Raw genomic sequence first — 22,951 nt, forward strand, 5'->3', positions numbered from 1 at the left:
TGCAGATATTTTTAGCTCTCTTAGTTTGCACAACTATGACTATGAGTTAACTAGACACAAGTTCTGTGCATTCACACACATTACATATTATTAGTCATTATTGAAAGAGCTTCACAAATATATTGGGTCATATGAATTGACTAATATTAAAGTAAAACTTTGGGCTGTCATTGCAGTCTGACAAGACATGCAGGAGAATTTTTGTCACAGTTCCTACATGTAGGTTTTAATCAACTTTTATTTAGCAAATGCAAGGATACAAAGAGGAACAAAATTTATAAATTGTCATTTTTGGCTCTTAGCGGAGCTAATGGGCCTAAGGACTCCAGCTCGATGGTAGCCATATTTTACCTCATTTTTCGGCAACTTCCGGCGCTGCTTTTTTATACTAAGGCTTTTTTGTGTGTGATATTTAGATATCAAATTGGGTTCTAAGCTTTGCTGAGTTATTTTTCAATCGATTGCACTCCTTTAGAGGTGAATTTGGGGTGGGGAAAGTACTTATTTTGAAGTGAGAAAAGTCAAAAGTCGCCACGAGAAACAAGTCATTTCTATCTTTTGCTTGGTTCCCTGTATGCGCTAGAGATTATTTTGGTCTGAGTAATTTAAGTTAAGAGATCATGGCGGGAATTGACGGATTGCACTATTTTTCTTTGGGAAAGTGACCTTTTATCATGAATTTTTGCGGTGATCTCACGTGGCTAGAAACGTGATTGGATGATTCCTTTGTCCAGATTGTTTATTGAGTTCTCGGAGTTTCGTCACCATGGGACAACACTTCAAAATATTTAGAGACCAGTGGCGAGTAATTTAGTTAAATAAACGCTAAATAACCAGGGTTGCCAAAAAAAATTCAGCCCGAATCAAATAATCGAAAAGTCGCCCAATTTTTTTCTTTACCCTTTGTATTCTATGGGGCAGGAAATTGTCCCGGTTAAAATCTTCAAAAGTCACCCAATTGGGTTACCAAATCGCTGGGTTTGACAACCCTGAAAACAACGCTCGCCAGCGAAGGTCACAGCTGGCATTGTTTAGCTTGCACGCTTTCTACCAGCGTGGGGTTGGGAATTCTGAAAATCTGTATTAGGGTGGGGGTTAAAATTTTGTGGAATAAATGGTGGGTTTCTAAAAAGCGTGGGAGCAATATATAAAGCGTGTGGGTAATGCTACCAATTGAAAAAATATATATAATAAAGTAATTTGATGATCTGTTGAAAAACATTCATATTTTCTTCATAAATCTCGAAAGAAAATGTCGGAAATTAATTTGCTGCTGTTTTCAATTCGCATTTACGTCACCCATGTAGTAGAATCGACGCTACCGTGAATTTTATGAATGAATCAGGAATGAATATAATTTTCAGTCTCTACACCAGCCGCTTTGGTCCGCTCGCTCCACACTAGAAGTGAAGGGACCGGAACCACAGCCGCTGTGTCGAGAGTGATGAGCATGACGTAATGCAATTAATTCAGGATGTCAGCCCTCTACCATTCGCACATGTGTTCACAATAAACAATTCTAATGGCGAAAGTCGTAGTTTTTGGAAAGATTAAATTGCAGTGATTCAGTTGTGCAAATAATGTCGCAAATGTTTCAGATGAAGAAGAAAATCATGAATATTTGTTAGATGAGGATAAATTCTGCATCAATTCGGATTCTGAAATGGATCAATGGTGCAGATAGTGATAAAATGGACCCGGAAGTGACTGTACAGTCTTCCGAATTTGATTAAAGTAATGTTGTAAATGTAAGCATAAGCTTTGGATACAAACACTGCAAAAGAGTGAGGGTTTGATTTTTGTCTCGCCTGAACTATGTTTATATCTGGTCTCATGTACCGATACCTCGCTCAGGATGGGCCTTAGTAATCACTATTTCTGTGTGTGTGGGGGAGGGGGCGTGTGTCCGTCCGGAGCTGTATCTGGGGAACCATAAGACCTGCGGGGACGTTACTTGGTGGGAGGAAGCATATACAAGTTTGCTCCGTAACCGGATGTTTAAAAAAAAAAAAAAAATCAGCATAAATTGATAGCAAGATCTGAAGATCCGCTGGGCGCAGGGTAACGAAACCTGGTGGCAGGAACGATCAGGGGTATAGCGCTAGGTTGCTTTTTGGGGTCCCGGACCCACCAAAATAGAGTTCGGACCACCTATTTTTAAATTTTCTGCAAGTTCAGGGGTCCCTGCAGATCCCCAGTTTTTTCAATCTAGCGCTATTGCAGGTATATTTATGCTGAATTTGTGCAAATCGGACTCGCCAAACTCTACTCCGGACCCCCTACTTTTTAATTTTCTGCAAGTTCGGGGGTCCCTGCGTACACTGGAGTGTTTAGTTCTAGCGCTACCCCTGGGAACGATACACACCTGCTGATCACCTGGTTAGTTTTTTGGCAAAGATTATGTGCATTTAGTTGTTAATTTGCATAATTTATGCGGAACACTTCTACAAATATGGTTGGAAATCTGAAGAAATCCGCCTTGTGGAGCTGTATATGGGGATCCATAAGAACCCTTAGCGCTATGATGATGTAGCTTGATAGGGGGTAGCATGACTATACTAAATTGCAGTAAACCTTTGACGAGCACGTATTGTAATGATACAACATGTATTTACTGCGTTGTACGCACTTGTCTCTGATTGGCTGCTAAGGCGATATGTTGTTGCTGAGTGGAAATTTATGAATGAACTGTGCGCCGTACGCGTTGTTAGCGCCAAATTTGCAACATCATGGTAGTCGCGCTCGTCAAAGGTTTGCTGCATTTTAGTATAGAAGGTCTCGACCTGATTCGATTTTGAGCACAAAGTATGGTTATGAAATACTTAATTTGCATAATTTGTGCTTTACAGGCGAAAACCTATTTTCTCAGAGACTGGGGGTCACACATTCTTCAAACTTGGTGGGTGGGTGCATCTTGACCCCAGACAAAACAAGTGTGTATTGTTTCGTGGGTCAAGGTCACCCGAGGTCATCCAGGGGTCATCTGAGGTCAAATTACTAAAACTGTTGTATGGGCATGAAACTTGGTGGGTACAGTCAACATTTAGAGTCAAATTTTTGGAAAGTCATTTCGGGTCAACCAAGGTCATCCAGGGGTCATCTGAGGTCAAATGACTAAAGACTGTCGTATGGGCATGAAACTTGTTGGGTACAGTCAACATTAAGAGGCAAATTTTCGGAAGGTCATTTCAGGGTCATCCGAGGTCACCAAAGGGTCATGTGAGGTCAAATCACTAAAAACTTGTATATGGGCATGAAACTTGGTGGGTACAGTCAACATTTAGAGTCAAATTTATGGAAGGTCAATTCAAGGTCATCCAAGGTCACCCATGGGTCATCTGAAGTCAAATTGCTGAAAACTGTCGTATTGCCATGAAACTTGTTGGGTACAGTCAACATTTAGAGTCAAATTTATGGAAGGTCAATTCAAGGTCATCCAAGGTCACCCAGGGGTTATCTGAGGTCAAATTACTAAAAACTGTCATATGGGCATGAAACTTGGTAGGTACAGTCAACATTTAGAGTTAAATTTTCGGATGCTCATTTTGGGGTCATTCGAGGTCACCCAGGGGTCATCTGAGGTCAAATTACTAAAAACTGTCGTATGGGCATGAAACTTGGTGGGTACAGTCAACATTTGGAGTCAAATTTTTGGAAGGTCATTTCAGGTTATCCGGGGTCAACCAGGGGTTATCTGAGGTCAAATTACTAAAACTGTCGTATGGACATGAAACTGGGTACAGTCAACATTTGGAGCCAAATTTTGTGGGGTAGCATGTTCCTCAAACTTGGTGGGTGCATCTTGACCCCAGGCAGAACAATTAAGTTTGTATTGGTTAGTGGGTCGAGGTCATCCAGGGGTCATCTGAGGTCAAATGAGCAAAAACTGTCATATGGGCATGAAACTTGGTGGGTACAGTCAACATTTGGGGTCAAATTTTTGGAAGGTCATTTCGGGGTCATCTGGTGTCACCTAGGGGTCAGCTACCAACCTGTTGCGCATTCGACTTCAAGAACAATCGCTTTCCCACCAAAGAAGCATAGAGCCACAGTACCATTGGTGCTCTTGTTTCTGTAATGAAAGCGAGATTGTTTCTCATGATCGTTTCTGCTATTGTGGTAAATTGTGAAAGAATCTAAATTCTAGTGACTTCAAATGTTCTATAGTCTATAGGCCTATTGCATGTACATGTGTGGCATGTTGATTGCGTACGTTAAAGTATGTACACGCACCAAGTAACACTAATCTAACTCGGAACACACTGAACTTTAAAGGTCTATACAGACTATATAGTAAGATTTCAATTAATCTTTTGCCATGCACACCTTGTATTCACTGCCCTTCCGTAAGATCATAATTAGGGTAGTGACTTCTTAGGGTTATGACTGGGAATCAGTATACCAGTACACACAACTGCTACACATACAGCGTGTTTATACTGAGCGTACGGCTTTTTGACCCGCTATTTTCCGGGCACAAAATACCGATCATAATCCGCCACCGTTACCCAGCTTGTTTCTACTGAGACCAGAAAGCCGTGTCTCGCATTTATGCACGGCATTTTTTCCTGTAAACCGAAGTACGGAAAACAGATCTGACGGTTGTATTCTAATTTAAATGTCTCACGCATGGCAGCTCATGGCATATGACCTACAATCACAATTTAGTGTTTTCGTAAAATACAAATTGCATTAATTTACCAGTGGATCTAGTAATTGGCTATTATAATTAATTTACAGCCAAAATATATAAACCAACTCATTTAAATAACTATAAAGAAGTAGGCCTAGACTAAGTAAAGTCATATCCATTTTACTTCATCAAGTTCATGCGAGTCACACATCATGCCAGTGTATATAATATCAGAAAGAAGGAACCTACTACATTATAGGCCTAGGCTAGACTATACAAGTAGAATATAAATCGCGTTATTTTTGCAACAAGCATGACCTCGACCCGCAACCGATGACACGGCTCGTTTCTACTGCGCGAATTACACGCTTTGACCCGGCATGATCCACCTCAAGAGGTGGATCACGAAAGCGAGCACATGACCCGGCATGACACGGCAACCGATTACCCAGATCGTTTCTACTGGGCTTGTTACCCGGTATGACCCGGCACGGCACGGCATGGCACGGAATTTGGCCCTCAGTAGAAACACGCAGATTGTGTAGTATTACCATGTCCCTGTATACCAATGCAGTTCCTTGGTCTTGAAAAACTGGCTACACCACTGCTGCCTGCAGGTGAAGGGTAGAAGAACACAACAGAAGCCAAACTATACAATACAAGAGGTAGGGGTCAAGTGCAGGAAATTGTGAATGGAACTCAGTACATTGTGCAGCTGCAGTATGGTCTTAACCATGAAATGAGGTTAAAACAATGGAATATGAACCCACCTCCTGTAGACATCTAAAAACAAGATGTTGGTTCAATACACAGGCCAAAATGTGGTAGAAATGGAAAATAACAGGAAATTTTTTGACAAATGTGGCTGGGACTGTAATAATAACATTGAGGCATCAACATGATGGTACATGTACATGTGGTAGATGGAAGAACATCGAATACCAATGTATCAGTACCAAAGAATATTAAAGTGAAGTCAATACATGTGATGAATGATTCAAGGTATGATGACAATGTCCAAAGAACATTGGTTTGTACAAATGTATGTACAAATTTTTCATACAAGTACATTTAGTCAAGATTTGTATATTATAGAGAAATGAACTTCAATGGCTAATCATAATAACCGATTCTATACAGTCGGAACAACATGCCCTTGGACATGTTAAACCACTTTTGTATGTTTATATGCAATGCTACTATGAGTAATAATGGAATTAAAAAGTTAGATTTTTATCGTCCTAGATTTTGAGTACATGGTATCACCATTGATTTGAAAACAATGCTATTGAGCTGTTTCAAAGGCAACAAATTAAGAATCAAATGTAGGTTTAATTGCCCAGTGTCTAGCTAAATAAGGTAAGACTTGGCTTTATTCAATTAAACACATATTCCATCATGGACACTTTATATAAAGGTCATAATAAAGGATTTGGCAAAAGCCTGTGCTGAGCAATGAGGCAAGCAAAACCAAGAGGAAGTCTGTTTCAGTTCGGCATCGCTGTCCAAATAACAGGATTAAATCAGAGAGGTTAATCCGCCAATCTATAGAGGCAAAGCTTTGCATAGTTGAGAGGGTGAAAAGTGTACTTGGCTCTATATGAATTCAGCAGAGTGAAATGGTATTGCTGTTTTTCAAGTTGGATGCATCTATATACCACCACTAGCCCTATACCATGTATTCAGTGCAACCAAGGCAGCTCAAGCCACAAATACATAGGCCTACATGAAAAACATATTGTAATGTACAGGTTCAAGTGGTATGTAGCACTCGGACTATATATTACTTGAATTTGGGCGATTGGTAATAAGCCATTACAAAAAGTTTGCCCCAGGTTAACATTGGTAGATATGACGGAAGAAAACAACTTACTGTAACCCTCCATGTTGTACACATGTGATACAGTGCTAGAAAAAAGTCGCTCTATATTTACATCTATTGAATTTGCAATGATGATTGATATTGTGAGTTTTTTAAGCACCGGGTATTTGTATTTTCCCATGGAAATCACCGGACACAATCAGCTTGTAAACACATGATTGAAGTTAAGAATGGGAATAAATTACACCATGAAGCAGTTTCAAGTGATTTAAATATAAAAGTAGCAATTTTAAGTTTCAAAATGTCTTTTGTATGGAGTAAAGAGTAGGTTTCATTTATGGACAGATTTCTAGATTTAATCTATGGTGTTGTTTGGTTGTTATTCCCTGGGAGTACAGATGAAATGGGAATTGTGAATACCTGCACATAAGAAGGTGAAGTAAATATAATATTTGAACTGGTTGGCTTACCTGGGAGAGCAGAGTCGGCAGACTACATGTATTTGACCCATTTTGACTGTTTAACCCTACCAAACAATTCATCAAACACTTGTCATTCTTTTTGACTCTTTTTGTCTTCACCTCTGACTAATGGTAAACTGATTTCTGGTACATGTATTGTTAGGACATAATTTGTTTCACCATAGTTTGACTGACTATTTAAAATCAGGTGAAAAGTTCAACACGGTTGTGGAAGTTGGTCAAAGAGCAATGTCCAGTTTAATGTACCTTGATGAATGGTAACAATGTATGATGTGGGAGGAGAAGAATGAGGAAACCAACATCTCTGGACAGAGACATTACAAATGGCCAAATAGGTGTTTCAGTTTATACTCCACCGTTCAGTCAGTTGTGGTGGATGACCTTTTGATGCTTTGAAGTACAGTCATTCAAGATGGTTAGAAGGGGTTATTATTAGCTTGCAAAAGTATAGAATTTTCTTTCTTTCATGGTTTGGCAACCAAAAATTATGAAAGTAGTAACACAATGAATACTGTGCAGTTGAGTGAGCCAGTGTTATTATTATTGACAAATGATTGAAATGAAAGCAAATTAATCGGCCATTAACAAGGAAAGAGTCAATTTGATGTAAAATGACGTTATTTTTGCACTTTCGGGTCTCTGAACTTAGATATCAGTTTGCCTTGCACTTTCAGTTTACTGAATTTAGGCACATATTCTCTATGTTATGTAACTGTTGCATCACAGATTCTAGAAGGAAGACAGGGGAGGCTAATTGCTGCTACATGTAGTGCTTAAGGTGGTATTGGATGCATTTTCTAGAAATTAGAAAATGCTTTGAGCATATTTAAACAGATTAATTGAGTAGGGTAAAAGTACACTGATCAATATGCCTTTTGTTGAGAACAAATCGGACATACGGTTTCCAAAATACATCAATTTATATTTTCTTTGTATCCTATTGTTTTTGTCAATAATCAATATAGTTAATGAGCTAAAAGGACTGGAAAGGCTCATTAATATGTAATTTTTAATATTTTGCTAAAAATCAATGCATAAATGTTCAGGGTACTTTTATTTTGCATACTTTTGCCCTGAAACCTGGTCAAAGTGTTTCTAATATGTTCTAATGTATTATATAGTGAAGCCGCCCTCTAATTTGCATATTTGCATAATTAATGAGCTAATTTGCATAAATGCTAATTAATTATGCAAATATGCAAATTAGGGGGCGGCTTCACTATATAATACATTAGAACATATTAGAAACACTTTGACCAAGTTTCAGGGCAAAATCATGCAAGATAAAAGTACCCTGAACATTTATGCATGGATTTTAGCAAAATATTGGCAAAATTATATGTAAATGAGCTTCTCCAGTCATTTTAGCTCATTAACTTGATTGATTATTGATAAAAACAATAAGATACAAAGAAAATATAAATTGATATATTTTGAAAACCGTATGTCCGATTAACTCCAAACAAAAGGCATATTGATCAGTGTACTTTGCTCTACTCAATTAATCTGTTTAAAACATGTTTAGAGCACTTTTATAATGCCTCCATAACCACCTTAAGTTTTGAATCAAGTTGATGTCACTGACCCATAAAGCCTGTATCATATCACAACAAATGAACCCTAATATAAATATTGTGACAAAATTTAAACAGTTTGGCGCAAAATCACTATTTATAAGCAACTTTCTGTAGTGTTTTTACAGATTGAAATGCTTAGCAACTTTTAGTAATTACTAATTAATCCAGTGTCTTAAACTAGGTCCGAATTATTTCAGGTCTTACACTGACCTCAATTTGACTAATACAGATCTTAACACTAATTCTTCTGCTATTAATTAATCAGTACTAATGCTGACCAATGTGATTATAGACATGTATCATGCCATACATGTACAATCAGGGATAGCAATAACTTCATTCACCAAGTTCAGATGCAATGATATGGTCTACCAAACAATTGCTGGCCATCATAAATTATTGAGCATTTGGGACACATTTTAGAGTCTACTGAGTCTTTTAGAGCTATTGAATCAAGATGGTAGTAACATTGACCTCAATTTGACTCCTTGTTTAGGGTGGACAGTCACCATCAGCAGGTTGATTCTGTCAAAATTTGACAGCTTTGGTCTGATGGTTGCTGTGATTTGCCTGTTTGCCTACAGTGCTGATTCTAGTTCATGCACAACATTAGGCCAAATAAAAAAATAAACATGTTTCACGTCCCCTCCCGCTTCCTTTTTTGAGGTTTCTTCAATTTTATTTTTATTTTTTGAAATTCAGTTATAACTTTTCAAAAAATATGTCTAGGAAGCAGAGATGCTTTCTATAGCCTTGCTAATATACAAGAAACACTTTTATAAGGTTTTATGATAGTTAGAGGGGGCCTATCTCTCAGAACAACAAATAAAAAGAGGCCTCTTCCTTTTTCCAGGCATTATTGTACACGCTAAAACAGCTCTAATAGCTTCTAATTATGGGTATTTACACCGATTTTGCGATAAATAATAAAAAATAAAAAGCCCCCTCTTCCCCCTTTTTTTCAAAAACCCGGACGTGAAACATGTTTTTTATTTTACTTGGCCTTATAATAATGTTAGAAATCTTTGGAAATACATTTTAAATGTGACCCAATCTGTGCAAATCTGTATAAAATGATAGTTTTCCTAGGGTTTTTTTGTTTTTTTTGCTCCCTACTTTACGGTAATTGGTATCTAGCCCATTGATTGTTACGTGATGGTGTTATGTTATGTACATAGCAGGCCCCTATTCGTAATATACTCCCTTTAAAAAAAAAAGAATTGTGTGAGGAAAAGTCCTTTAATTGCCAAACCAAAGAAGACCAATTGCCTACACGTAAAATGGAAACTTTTATTTCTTGTTATTTCAAGTAAAAGGCAGTCAAGTGAAGTCCCTTTCTAATATAACACCAAGGCTAGCTATAGTTGCATGTAAATAGATAGAGCTCTGGGCTCTAGCTATCTAGTCCTAGGAGAAGGATCTATTTTTGAACTAGTAAATCTGGCACAACATGACCAGAATTCCAATAGTCACGACCGTGCATCTTTATTTCTCATCTTATTCTTTATCATCCACATGACTAGTTTAATTTGATGTTTACAAATATCTAGTTGAAACAAATTTACTACTAAATGATAACACAGTTTGCAATAGGTAACGGTGTACGTCAGTGATTTTAGAGTCGGAGGAAAAAAATAAACCGGGGTAGGACTGCATTCCAGTAGTAAGGCATCGCACTACAAGCAGCAGCCTTACATGCCTTGCGCACACTGCACCATGCCCAAAAATAGACAGGCTGTGACTGTGCACTCCGCCTATATCTGCCATATCCTGTGTAGCTGGCATTACATGACTTTCTGGCAATCACTGGATGGATCAACTGTCATTCGATGTATCACAGAGAATTATAACTAGCGAAAATGTTGTCGAACATCTGGATATGTTAACAATATTTTGCAAGGGGAGGACGAATGTATGGGGTGTGGAATTTTGAATTCCTTGATGAGGGTCTTTGATGAAATAATGAGGATGTATTAAATTACTCCGACTGTGTCAAAAGTTCTTGAACTTTTGCCAGCTTTTATATCGGGCTTCCAAAATAAAAATAAACAGACATAGCTAGTGGGTAAACTATGTAGGCTATATTATTCAAAGAATTATTTATTTATAAGTTATCTTTTTCTTGGATATTTGGAGTTTAGATTGTCATCTTGAGACTAATTCCGTCTATTTTTCAAGGAAAATGCAATTAATTTTAAGAGGGACTTGCGTAGATATAGATTGTGTGGGAGGAATGATGAGGATGAATTACATGGATCATTTTATGTGACTTTTAGTTTTTAATATTTCAGTGATTTAACTGTCTGGTGTCAAAAGACCAGTCTGGTTATTAATATGAAAATGCTATGGTAGGCTACTAGTTTGTGGAATGATGTACCCAAAACAGGATATATGTGAATAAACATTTCTAGAAAATTGTATTATAAATTGGTAATTATTGAAATGTTCTGAGTTATAAATTTATAGCTTTATATTATATAGTTCAGGTAAAAGAGTTGACAAGTTCATTGTTTGTGAAATAGGGGGTCTACATGCAAGAATGTTAACAGCCGAATCATAGAAAGAATCAAAAGCATCAATGTTTAGAATCACATTTGAGATTAATTTGTTTTATTTCATCCTATATAAATATTCAGGTCATCATCAGGTCGCATCCACTCAGGGGGTATGGGACATGGCAGTTTTAGTGATGCCTCTCTCACCCCAGGCTAAACCATCCATCCTACAAACCATATTATGGTACATAATCATGATAATGACATAGGGCTGTGATTTTAGTTAGCATCACTTTGGGGACTTGGTTGCCATGACAACATGTCAAGCCCTTGAAGCTTTCCTACTGTGAGGGTGATAATTGGATGAATGGATGTTGTCCTTATCAGGACATGTTCAAGTTGGGTTCTTAAAATAGAAATTTTCTTGGTAAATGAATTCAAAATAGTAATTTTAGAATCGTATCTTTGTTTTCAAGGTAAACTTTGACTAGAAAGAGGTGGCTAAATGGTTGATATATTTAAAATAATATCTTGATTGGAAAGTTGAAATATTATTACCACAAAAAATCAATTCAAGGTAAACTTTGTGAATAGCCTCATCCCCCAAAAATCAAACTAATGCTTCTTTCAAATTTGGAAACAACAGAGGTAATATCATTTGGCCAAAGCTAGACAAAGCCCAATAGTGCTCAGAGGCTACTAAATTAAAGGGATGCCAACCGAATATGATGGGAGAGGGCCGGGGGAGAGGGAAATAGGAAGAGGTCCGATTTTAGAAGCAGGAGGAAAAACATTCATTATAAGAGATGTAATTAATGCAATATTTTTGTCTGTGCGTAAGCTCCCATTGAGTATAAGTAATGATACAGTCAAGATGACTGAAGTTAATAGTTTTTAAAATAGCTCAAGTATTTTTCTTCAAAATATCAATTTGCATTTCGATATAAAAGTGTTATGCTTCCTTCCTACTTTTATGAAAATTTTAGCGTTTATGTATAACTTTGACTACAACATTTTGACACATTAGTATTTCAGTAAAAGAAAGACGTAATTGCAGTCATGCAAGCTCACACTTCACAACATTCTGATATGATCGGGGCTACACGTGTATACCATGATCAGAACTGACAAGCTTTCGGTAACTTGTGTTGTGCTTCGCCCGCGGTCGCCAGAAATCCTACGGCAGTTTTGCTTGGGAAGTGATGGCAGTTGTGATACAGGCACTAGAGCAGGTCTTTCGCTGCGAGCTTCTGCAACATCATCCTACTTTGGCAAAGTTCATTGACATACATTGCGATAACATGCCGACCTCTTTAGTATGAGGAGAATGTTGAGCAATATCTAGAGCACACATTGCCGAGGTCAATGAACTATGACCTTTTTTTTATACTGTAACAAGTAGATAGTAGATACGGCAAGTTGTTAGCGCCGGGTAAATGTTCGGGAGAAATTGCATTGGGCAGGTGATGCAGCAAAGGCATCAACCGAGTCAGGGTCACCCACATAAGCCTCTTGAGCTGAGATGGAGAGAGGGAGAGGAGAGGATAGGGTGAAAAGAGTCATAGCCTTACTTTTTATGAGATTTGTGTAATCGCCATTGGCAGGATGAGCGTAGGCAGGGGTTGTGGATCGAAGCCAATAAACTGCTGGAAGGAGTGAGAAAGCCGGGGCATGTTATTGTGTTAAATGTGTTGAGTAGTGAAGTAATGTCTAGTTGTGCATTCTCTGCTTTGAGTTCATCTGTGAAGATGTGTAGTTGCCATTTGAGGCCCTATGAAAGGTGGATTACCTAGATACAGAAGTTTTAGGATCCAGGCAGTAACTGTTCTGTGAAATGCGGTCTAAATCAATCAGAATTTATGATACGGTTTGAGTATTCAAAATAATATCAAGCAGTACTATAAACCTCTGATTATCATGATGATGCAAAAAGCTTAAAATCTCTACCAATATAGGATTATTGTGATATGTGCATTGTCTTGTTTATTGTCCACTGACCTTCCATTATAGCACTGTAGTAGTACTTTTGATACACACCATTACAGAGAGGAATTGTGTCATTTTGTACATTTTTGTGAGAAATTTTACTGAATGAATTGAATGACCTTATCAGAGAAAATGAATGAGAGAAATGGAAAAAATGTAGGATTTGTTGAATCATGAACATTACATTGTTATGAAAATATTAAAGTATCAAGGTTTCTTCTCTACATGTACAATTGTACATGATTCAAAGGATGCTAAGTCATATTTGCAAACCTTTCTCCACTCCCTATGTTTACCCCTTTTCATTCAGCTAGGTTAAATGAAATGAAGTCACCTAGATATTCAATACTGAACACAAACTACCTTGCTACTTGATCATTGAGTGCTATAAGTACAACTACCTGGGCCAATCCCTCCTTCCCTCTCTTCATATAGTAATGGTCACTACCGTAGCAAGAAGTGTAGGGCAGGCATTTATTGATAAAATTGAAAATTGTCATTCAAGAGCTAGTATGAATTAACCGGCAGTGATGGACTTACGTGCCTTTACCTTGCCATCCTTAAAAGTGACCAGGTATGCTGGTGCCTGAAGCAAGTGTATTTACAAAGTACATGTACCATTTTGAAAAACATGAAACCTCTAAGGCTGCATGTGACGAAGCTAGCTACTATCAGAACAGAATAGAAATTAGTGCTTTAGTCCCAGTGAAATTGAATAGAACAAGATAGGATGTATAATTTTAAATGAATGGGCACCTCATCACGATCAGTGATGATCATTTTGATTTTGTGGCAGTAGCAGCTTGTTTCCAAGGGGGTGGGGGGAAGGAGGGGTTAATATGGGTGGTTTTTTTTTCAGAGCAGAAGGGAAAAGGTTAGACATACCAAGCTCTCTCACTCAGCTTGACTGGGACCACAAGCATCATCTTCCTGTCATCTTGTTCTGATCCATTTATTCTTAGCAAACAGATCAATGAAGTGGGAGGAAAAGCCAGCAGAGTCAAGACTTCTAAAAAGAAACAAGATGAAAAGTGAAAACCATTTTGCCATAAAAATCAGGTCAGATTGTCGAAATCAGTTGCAAAAGACTCGAGCACCATCAGCATTGAGCAAGCAGGATTGCTTTTTTCCCAGGCAGGTTTGGGATGTGATCAAACATTGGTAGTAGTAGTATAAAGTGGCTGTTTAAGAAGTCAATGACAAACTGGTTTTTGTTTCATGAATTGTTTACAACTGATGAGAGAGCTCCTCTCCTGTGTATTACAGCCTCAGGACAGCTACACATGTCATAGTGATGTGCTGCGCAGACAGTATGCTGCTGATGAAATGCAAAGGAATTTTTCTGTGTTTCCTTTTTTCGTGGTAAAGTGACAAGATTCATGCTTGTTATCCCAGTAAGTGTACAAGGTGTATGGTAATATGAATCGTAATAGAGCATTTTATATGCTGTGTTATTACCTGACTGTTTTGAAAAAAATATTTCAATTTATTTCGGTGAATTATATAGGGGTCTTTTTGATGTGCTTTGCATCTGGTGGTAAAGGTGTTTTAGAAAATCTTTGGGAGATTTTGTTATAAATAATCAATTAAAAACAGATAAACGTTCTCTGGTACTGTAAACTTAGACTGAACTCGCATCGAGACGCATCCCTCATCATGATTTGATTGCACAGATCACAGTTAGCCTTAGTTTTTTAATGTCATAGCAGAGCAGTATATAGTTTAGCTCATACTACTTCAATACCAGTACATTTAAAAATTGTAACACTGATCACTAAATTGTGACCCATGCTTGAGCTTGGAGCTGATGGAGAAAAAAAATGATCATGCTGTTGTTGGTTTTACTGGATAAAATTAGTATCAAAATGAAATTAGAAAGTGAAATGAATAAACAGTTGATGAAAATAGGAAGCAATGTGTTGGTAGAGGATGATATACAGGCCTCCAAAAACCAAGGAACGGGCGTTCCCAGAAAGGTCACAGAGGTCACAGAAAAAAAAATGCAAAAAAAAACAAAACAAAAAAAACATTTTTATTTTTTAATTTTTTATTTTTTTATTTTTTTTTCCAAAGTTTTCGGCGACCTTGGAGAACCACTGGACCTATTATGAAATTTCAGGATCATTCACAGTTAATTTTAAAAAAAGAAGAAAAAAAATCAGAAAAAAATTACAGTTTGTTATCCTGTATACATTTTTTGTATGCAAACCATTAACTAATGTTTATTTCTTCATCTATCACATATTATAGATGCATTGGTTTTCCATGCATGATTTATAATATGTGATAGATGAAGAGGTGAACATAAGTTAATGGTTTACATATTAAGGATAGCAAACTGTAATTTTTTCGTAATTTTTTTCCATTTTTTTTTTCAAATTATCTGTGAATAATCCTAGCCCTTCAGAATAGGTCCAGTGGTTCTTCAAAGTTGCAGAATACTTCTAAAAAAATGTTAAAAAATAAATAACAAATTGTTTTTTGAATTTTTTTTACCGACATCCGACATCCAATAATCGGTTGAGCCCTAGATGTGATTATACCCGGTATCAATCATATATATGTACTATGACTTATAAATGACAAAACAAATGACAACATTGTTGGAAATTTGTGAGTTTTGACAGTAATACTTTGAAATTTTAAGTTGTGTTTTTTTTGTAAAAAAGGATGTAAATTTTTATAGAAAACTGTTCCATATACTTTGTAGTTCTTTGTAGTCCATTTGAAGAAACTTGTTCCTACTGTAAAAGATTTGGTACCTTATTCACATAAATTGTGAAAATTCCAGTCTTTACATTTTTACAACATATAAAAGGACACGTAAACTCTTAGGATATTGATGTTTGCCAATAGAGCCGATGAACATTTTTTTCTTCACTTGTGATGTCCTGTAATTCAGGATGTGTGAAATGATTTGTGATTTGCGCTGTCCTATTATGACATCAAGTGGTTATTAAGATCTGATGAAAGATGCCGGTGCATGGGGCCTATTTAGATTTTACCTGTTTTAGGACTGCAGCAAGCAGCTTTGCCCCGGCCCAGTACAGGTAACACTCCACATGGCTGTGAAATGCCAACCGTGTCATATGTAATCATAGAAATGATATTTGCAATGGACATTGATTTTCATTGGTTTTGCTCTCATGGAAAGAGGCCTGCATTTTGAACTGGTAGCATTTGCTGCAACATACATGTAGATCCATATCAGCTCCTTTCTTTTTCAAAACATTTTGTAAAGATCCATTTGCTTTTTGACATCATGGCGTTACTTATATAGTTGAATTGATGTGCTCAGGTACATGTAGGACTAAAACCATAAAAAGTTCTTTCATAATTATATGAACATACAATTGATACAGAAGTCAAGTTGATTGAGAAAATAACAGCTCTAGCTGTGCTCTATGCAAACAACACATTTTTGCAATGTGATCCTGTAAGTTGGAAGGTGCATAAATGATTTTGAGATCGGGCAAAAACAAGTGACTGATAACATGGAAAGACAAATCAACTTCATGAAGAAGTTTCGTTTGCTTTCAAGAAGTTTTCAACATGCCTTTTTTGGTGGACCGCATAGCGGGAACACCCTAAATCAGTGTATGTTACTAGCTTACTTACTTACTAGCTAGACTGGGGGAGGGTATTCTGCTGATATGCAGTAAGCCTATGTAGTCTCTCTCCCTTTTGGAGTGTATTTTCAGCAGTTTTGGGAAAGTGTTGATGCCCTCATACACCAATAAAATAGTAAAAAATATTGAATCTTAAAAAGTATATTGATTGGTCTAGTTTTTAACAATAATAGGTTAATAGAAATGGGTGTTTTTGTCTTGTTTTTCAAGTCGACAGATTGCACAAACAGTTTCTATATTACTATCCGGGGATTCGGGGAAGGTCTCAAAGATAACATTAAAAATGTTTTTGTTATTTTTCTAGTCTCAGGATAATAGTATATAAAATGGGCAAAATATATTTCGGAGAGAAATTGCCTAAATGCTCAACAAGAGACCCATTTTCATCCCAAAATATCTCCACACGTTTTTCCTAATGTGATGTTATTTGATTGTATTATTCATTCTTACATGATTTTCTTGCAAATGTGCACACTCATCACATGATGTTTTCAGGCTTCCATTTCTTTATTTTGCTAAACATTTTGAAACATGAAAAGCTCAAGGTTATATGGTTAATATTATGTGAAAAATAATTAAATTATGTGCGACTATAATGGTTTAGATTTCACCACAAATATTTGGAATTGAATTTGAAACACATAATGACAAGCAAGGAAACAAAACATAAGTATTTGATCGAAAAAGAAGTCAACAGTTTGTTGAGTTAAACATGTAGTTCCAGATAATGCAAATGAAATTATTCGGAAATTGCAGCAGCATAATTATAAAACATCCTTAAAATGGAACAGAAGCCAATGTTCGGTATTGACAGTTAAAAAAAGGGCTGAACGTCGTTTCAGGACAAGTCAGGCATGCCGTGATAAACACAAGAGACCAATTATCGGAAATAACAGATTTCAATTTCCGAGCCGAAATGAAGAATTGCACTAAATATAGTGCGTGACTAAAGGAGAAACCAAATGAAGTTTTCCTGTGTGTGCCCGATCCTATTACACAAATAAACATTTGGTTCAATACTGGGCCACTACTTCAATTTTCCGTTTCACATCGGGCTGGTTATGTTAGACCTGATATTTTAACTGTCACTTAAGAAATAGAAAAAAATGAAGGATTTGAATATTGAGGCACGGCTAACTGATATTCCATTTTTGAAATGCATAAATGCAATTTAAACATCAATAAATTGTTTAGCGCTAGATTTGCATTGCAAGTTTATAATTTCACTGCAGATTTGGTAAATTATGAGGCACATAACAGCAGGGTTGTCACCAGCCCATTTTTAGTGCCGGCTAATTTGTGACAAATGCGAGCTGAGGGAGCGAAGCGACCGAAGCCTCGCCCCCCACGGCCGGGGGTCCAGGGGCCCGCTTAAGGGCCCTGGTGGGGGCTCGGGGGCGGCCCCCTCAAGCTCCTGGGCTTCTACACATAAAAAATCAATTTGATGCCCTTACAGAAGTCAAATTTTGACACTAATGTTAACACTTATAATCAGATGAATTATGTACTCTAAACTACTCTTGAGCATATTTGTATGATATTTAACAATAACATGTCATGATGTCAATAAACAGTATATGTTGGGTCACAACTTGGGTGATTACTGAATTTACTTACTGTCTTTTTGTTCATTTGTAGAACTTTGTTATTTATATTATTTTTGTATTTTGTTGTGTACATGAATAATGACTTTGTATTTGGAGAAAGTAATAAATACCAGAATGGTTCATGGATGAAAATCAAAAAATGTCTCTATTTCCTTACCTTAAAGTAGACGAACTTTGTATCTTCTTTCTTTCTTGCTTGCCCAGAGTATCACAGCCTTTTCAAATGGATATTGTTCCAGAGGAGGTCCTTCAATGCTTATCCGTAGCAAATAGTCTAAAGTGTCTTCACCCATTTTGTTCCTTATATTTGTCTTGATCAGTGTCACTTGTGAAAAGTCTCTCTCACAGTCTGCTGTGTGTGGAGGTATGACTTTATATATTTTGGCTAATTTGCTGAGTACCGGGAATGCAGTGCTGTGGACATTGGAACCGGAGGTAAGTTTTTCCAGAAATTCACTGTCAGCCTGCGCATAAAATATGGCATCCTTCACTTCGGTAGTAGCTTCAGAAGATGGTTCTCCAAATTGATGACATAACTTAACAACTTCTTGGCGGAGCTGGTCAGGATTTGGGTTCTTGTAGTTTTCATGGTCGAAAACGTACGAGAAGGCGGCCATGACATCCGTGTCATTAAATCTTGCTTGGATGTTGTTTATGAGGTTTTCTATGAACTGCTGCTGGATGGTACTGTAGAAATTAGTGATGGCTTCAGTGACAGAAATAGAATCAGATGCATATCGCAGAGTGATTTTTGGGCTGCACACTTCTCATAAATCTCAGTTACGCTTGATGTTAATTCGGTAGTTTTGTGGACTTCAAGCTGCAAACAGTAGCAGTCAAGGAAGCATTAAGTTCTTTGAAATCAAGTTTTGATTTCTGGAAAGCCAGACTTAGTCGGTTAACAGTGGGTAAGACTTCACAAAGAAGAACCAGTATGGCAACAAAATCTATCTTTGTCATAAGCTTGACCAGCCCTGCTGCAGTACAATCGGCGCGCTCCTCTGCTTCACGTTCCAAACTTAGTACAATGCTGGTGAAGGTGTTCTTTAATTTGATTGCGCATTGTCCGAGACATAGCCATCTTGTTTCTGATGGATTGGTGAGTTTTCCACTTTCCTCTAGTGTTTTTGACAGCAATTCTTGTATGGTTGACCGTCCCTTCTCACGGACTGCACTTCTTGCGTAAAAGGCATGAAGTGCTGACAAAACACGTTTGAAACGCTGGATTATTGGGAACTCGCTCCCAGCCTGTTTCGCTGCTAAGCTCAACTTATGGGCAGCACAGTGTGCCCCCACTGCTTGGTTTATTTTCTTGTCCGGATCGTTTTTGTCCAACTGTTTTTCCTTTTGTCTTTGTGTGATTTGCTTTACCGCTCCCCCCTTTTTTCCCGTCATCACAGCAGCCCCATCAGTGCCGATTCCACGCAGCGTTGCGTACGAGAGATTGTTGTCCTCTAGATAGTTAGTAACTTTTCGTCGGATTGTGTCGGCATTTAATGTAATAATACCTATATCCAGTTCATTCATGTCTGTACCATCATTTGCATTTGAATCCTCATCTTTGGCCAGTGCATCTAATATCTTTAGAAATTTTACCTGCACATCACCATTCTCATCAATGCTGCGCGAATGTATCACTAACTGTTCAATTACAGAAACGTCAGTTGTTTCATCAAACATGATGCTGTATCCCTCACTCTTACGGATGTTATCCAGAATATCATTTTCAATAATTTCACTGATGCATTCTAACATATCTTTCACTGCTGCATGTGACGGTATTTTGCATTTTCTCCAACGTTTATTTTAGCTGAAATATCAATTCCCAGGTGCTTCTCAAGATCCAACAGTTTTGGGAAGTTTGTGGTATGAGCAATATTATTCTTTGCAAGAAAATACAGGCATTTAAAAGCCTGAATCATACCATCTTTAGAAATATCAATAGGCTTGATTAATTCAACACCAATGTCTTTGGACGTAGTAGAGATCATTTCAAGCCCAACTGAATCTCTGTGCTCTTTACAAGTTTCGTGGGTCAGTCACGGATGTCAACCTTATTCTGATACAAGGTGTGACATTCCAAGTGGTTCGATCAAACGGTCGTTTATTGTATTTCTGACAATATGTGCAAAACATACCAACGTTTTCCACGTACTTCAACCATGGGCGTTTTTCCTTCCAACTTGGGTTAAATTTACTGGCAAGTTTTTGCTTTTTTTTCTTAGCAAGTTCGTCCTCGGAAAGTTCTAATTGACAATCACGAGTAAGCTTACCGATCCCAGCGCTAGCGCTGGGGTTTTCCATGGAAGACAATTCTATTTCACTTTCATTTGTTGGCGTTTCGCTGCACGTTGTTTCACCTGACATTTCGCCAACGATATCGCGATCAGCAGAAGGGGTTTTCCGCTTAAAAAAACTGGTAATATTAGACTGAGACATGGTGGAATTCTTGCAGTAAAGATGATATTTTTTCCGAATCAAAACAACCCGACGGCGACTTTTTACTGAGCTGTCAAATCTAACCACATGTACAGCCTCAGGCTCACGTATGTAAACAGATGAGTTAGCACGCTTCACAATAGAGAGAGGTGACAGAGGTCACAGGTCAAATACCACTAGTCGTTTCAAAGTCATGATTGTCCTCTACTTTAGTCACTCCATGACGTGCAACCAGAAAAAAGACTGCAATTAAGTCTAGTCACTAATTCACTTTTTCCATTTTCCCGCTAATACCAACCAATCGCAATGCGATTCAGGGGGTTCCCCCAAGACGTCAACTGCATAAATTATTATAATTAAAAGGAAAACATTGTACTGTGTAGTGTGTGCATGTACATGGCTCGTTGATGCGAAAATACGCTCAGGAATGAATTTTTATGAATTATTATTATTATTTACCGCCTCAAATTTACCTTTTTAGTTAATTTTGCTTGTTTTAATTGTGAATATTTTACGGATTATTCAATATTCAGAGTTTTTTTATTTTATTATTTGAACAAAAGTGTGCCGGCCGGCTGTGGCTATTTTTGGGTTTTGTGCCGGCCGGCCAAGATCAGTGCCGGCGCTGCCGACCAGCGCCGACCGGCGTAGTGACAACACTGCATAACAGGTAACCACTGAGAGATAAAAAAAGTACGTACTAAACTATAAAATACATCATGCTTTCATTACCTTTTTATGACATGTAATCTCACATTTTGGTGAAACTATAGGGTGCTTTTCAATAATGCAAAGGTCACCAAGGGTCATCCTGACTCATCCATACATGCAAACGTGAAACATCATGAATGTAACTTGAAATCAACATTTTAAGAAGTACTCTAGGCCGTAGACAAAAAAAACTGCATCGGCTTTTTGCAGTGCAAAGAATTGACAACAAAGACACTATCTCCAGGAAAAGCAAAAATACACCAGTTTTCGTTACAAATTTGTTTGTAAAATGGATCGATAATTGTAAATATTATTGAGTCATTTTTGCTTGAATGGTCGGGTCATCCACGTAATGTGAATAGCAAACTAAGCATGACAATATTGACTTTTAACAGCATCGATCATGCCAGCTGTAGTACCATTACAGCAATTTTGGGTCCATAAACAAGCTAAATGATCAAGTTAAAATTGATTGGGATGTTACATATTGTATTATAATGCATAGAAATGTATAACAAAATATAACTGTGTATCACAAAATATAACAATAATTGACACGGTAGTAATTATTCAAAGGTTCTTTATTTCATTATTAAAGTTAAGACAAGCAGGACATTGACCGGAAAAGGTCAATAATGAAGACAACAACAATAACAACAACAGCAATGAAAAACAGAAACTTGTTTGTTTATTTTGATTGTCGATCCTGGTTTTTGTAATCAAAACAATATAAAATGGTGATGTATTGCCTTTATCTCGTCTCGGTAAAAGTAGGGTGGTCACATGAAAATTTCAAACCTACCCCTGGAATTACTTTTTCTGTCAGGATTGTTCCTGCTGCAAAATGATTTAAAAAACCTCTTGAATCAACTCAATCGGACAATCCGTTGCGAAGATACAGCCTTTTAAAGATTCACAAAATTGGCCATTTTTACCCCATTTTTAGGAAAATCCTGATTTTGTCATAAATTTGCATATTCACGGAGCAATAATTGTGGGAATAAAGCCAAAGAAGGCACGAGATATATTGTTTTTGTTTATTTAATGTTCATTTATGCAAATATTAAAAATCCAGGGTCATAATTGCTATATTTGCTTCTTTACAACATTTTTAAAATGGCTGAAATCACAAAAATAACTCTTTTGCCAGGACTTTTAAGGTTAATATATGTGATTTTCACCGTTGAGGGCGTTATTATGTGCCAATTTTGACCTTCAAAGGCCTGTATTTCCTAAACTACACAACCAAATTGTCTGATTTTTGCACAGGATTTTGCTCTGAGGGTCTAGATTGTAAAACTGAATATAGCATAATTGTACATCTTTGGGAAAATAGTTTTATTTGATGACAAAAAATTATTTTGCTATATTCACTATATTCACCTTCATTACGAGCAGAATATATTCTATCTAATTAGGTAGTCGGGTTTGCACAGAAGTTACTAGGAGACAAATTATATGGAATTCAAAATGCCCAAAAGTTTTCCAACTGCTGCAGAATCTGTTACATTTTCACCATACATTTGTGTATGTAGGCAGGGGTACACACAATAGCTAGCATTGTGGCCAC

The 22,951-nt window shown here is 37.2% G+C and overlaps 1 protein-coding gene and 1 pseudogene across 1 annotated transcript in view; one reads left to right on the top strand and one right to left on the bottom strand.

The window, feature by feature from the left end:
- The window catches only part of LOC140153183 (fermitin family homolog 2-like), a 135,913-nt gene that overhangs the window by 12,842 nt on the left and 100,120 nt on the right, over positions 1 to 22,951 (top strand).
- LOC140153182 (zinc finger protein 862-like) lies at positions 18,390 to 20,752 on the bottom strand (annotated as a pseudogene).

The sequence above is a fragment of the Amphiura filiformis genome, chromosome 5 (assembly GCF_039555335.1).
Source record: "Amphiura filiformis chromosome 5, Afil_fr2py, whole genome shotgun sequence".
Taxonomy (NCBI): domain Eukaryota; kingdom Metazoa; phylum Echinodermata; class Ophiuroidea; order Amphilepidida; family Amphiuridae; genus Amphiura; species Amphiura filiformis.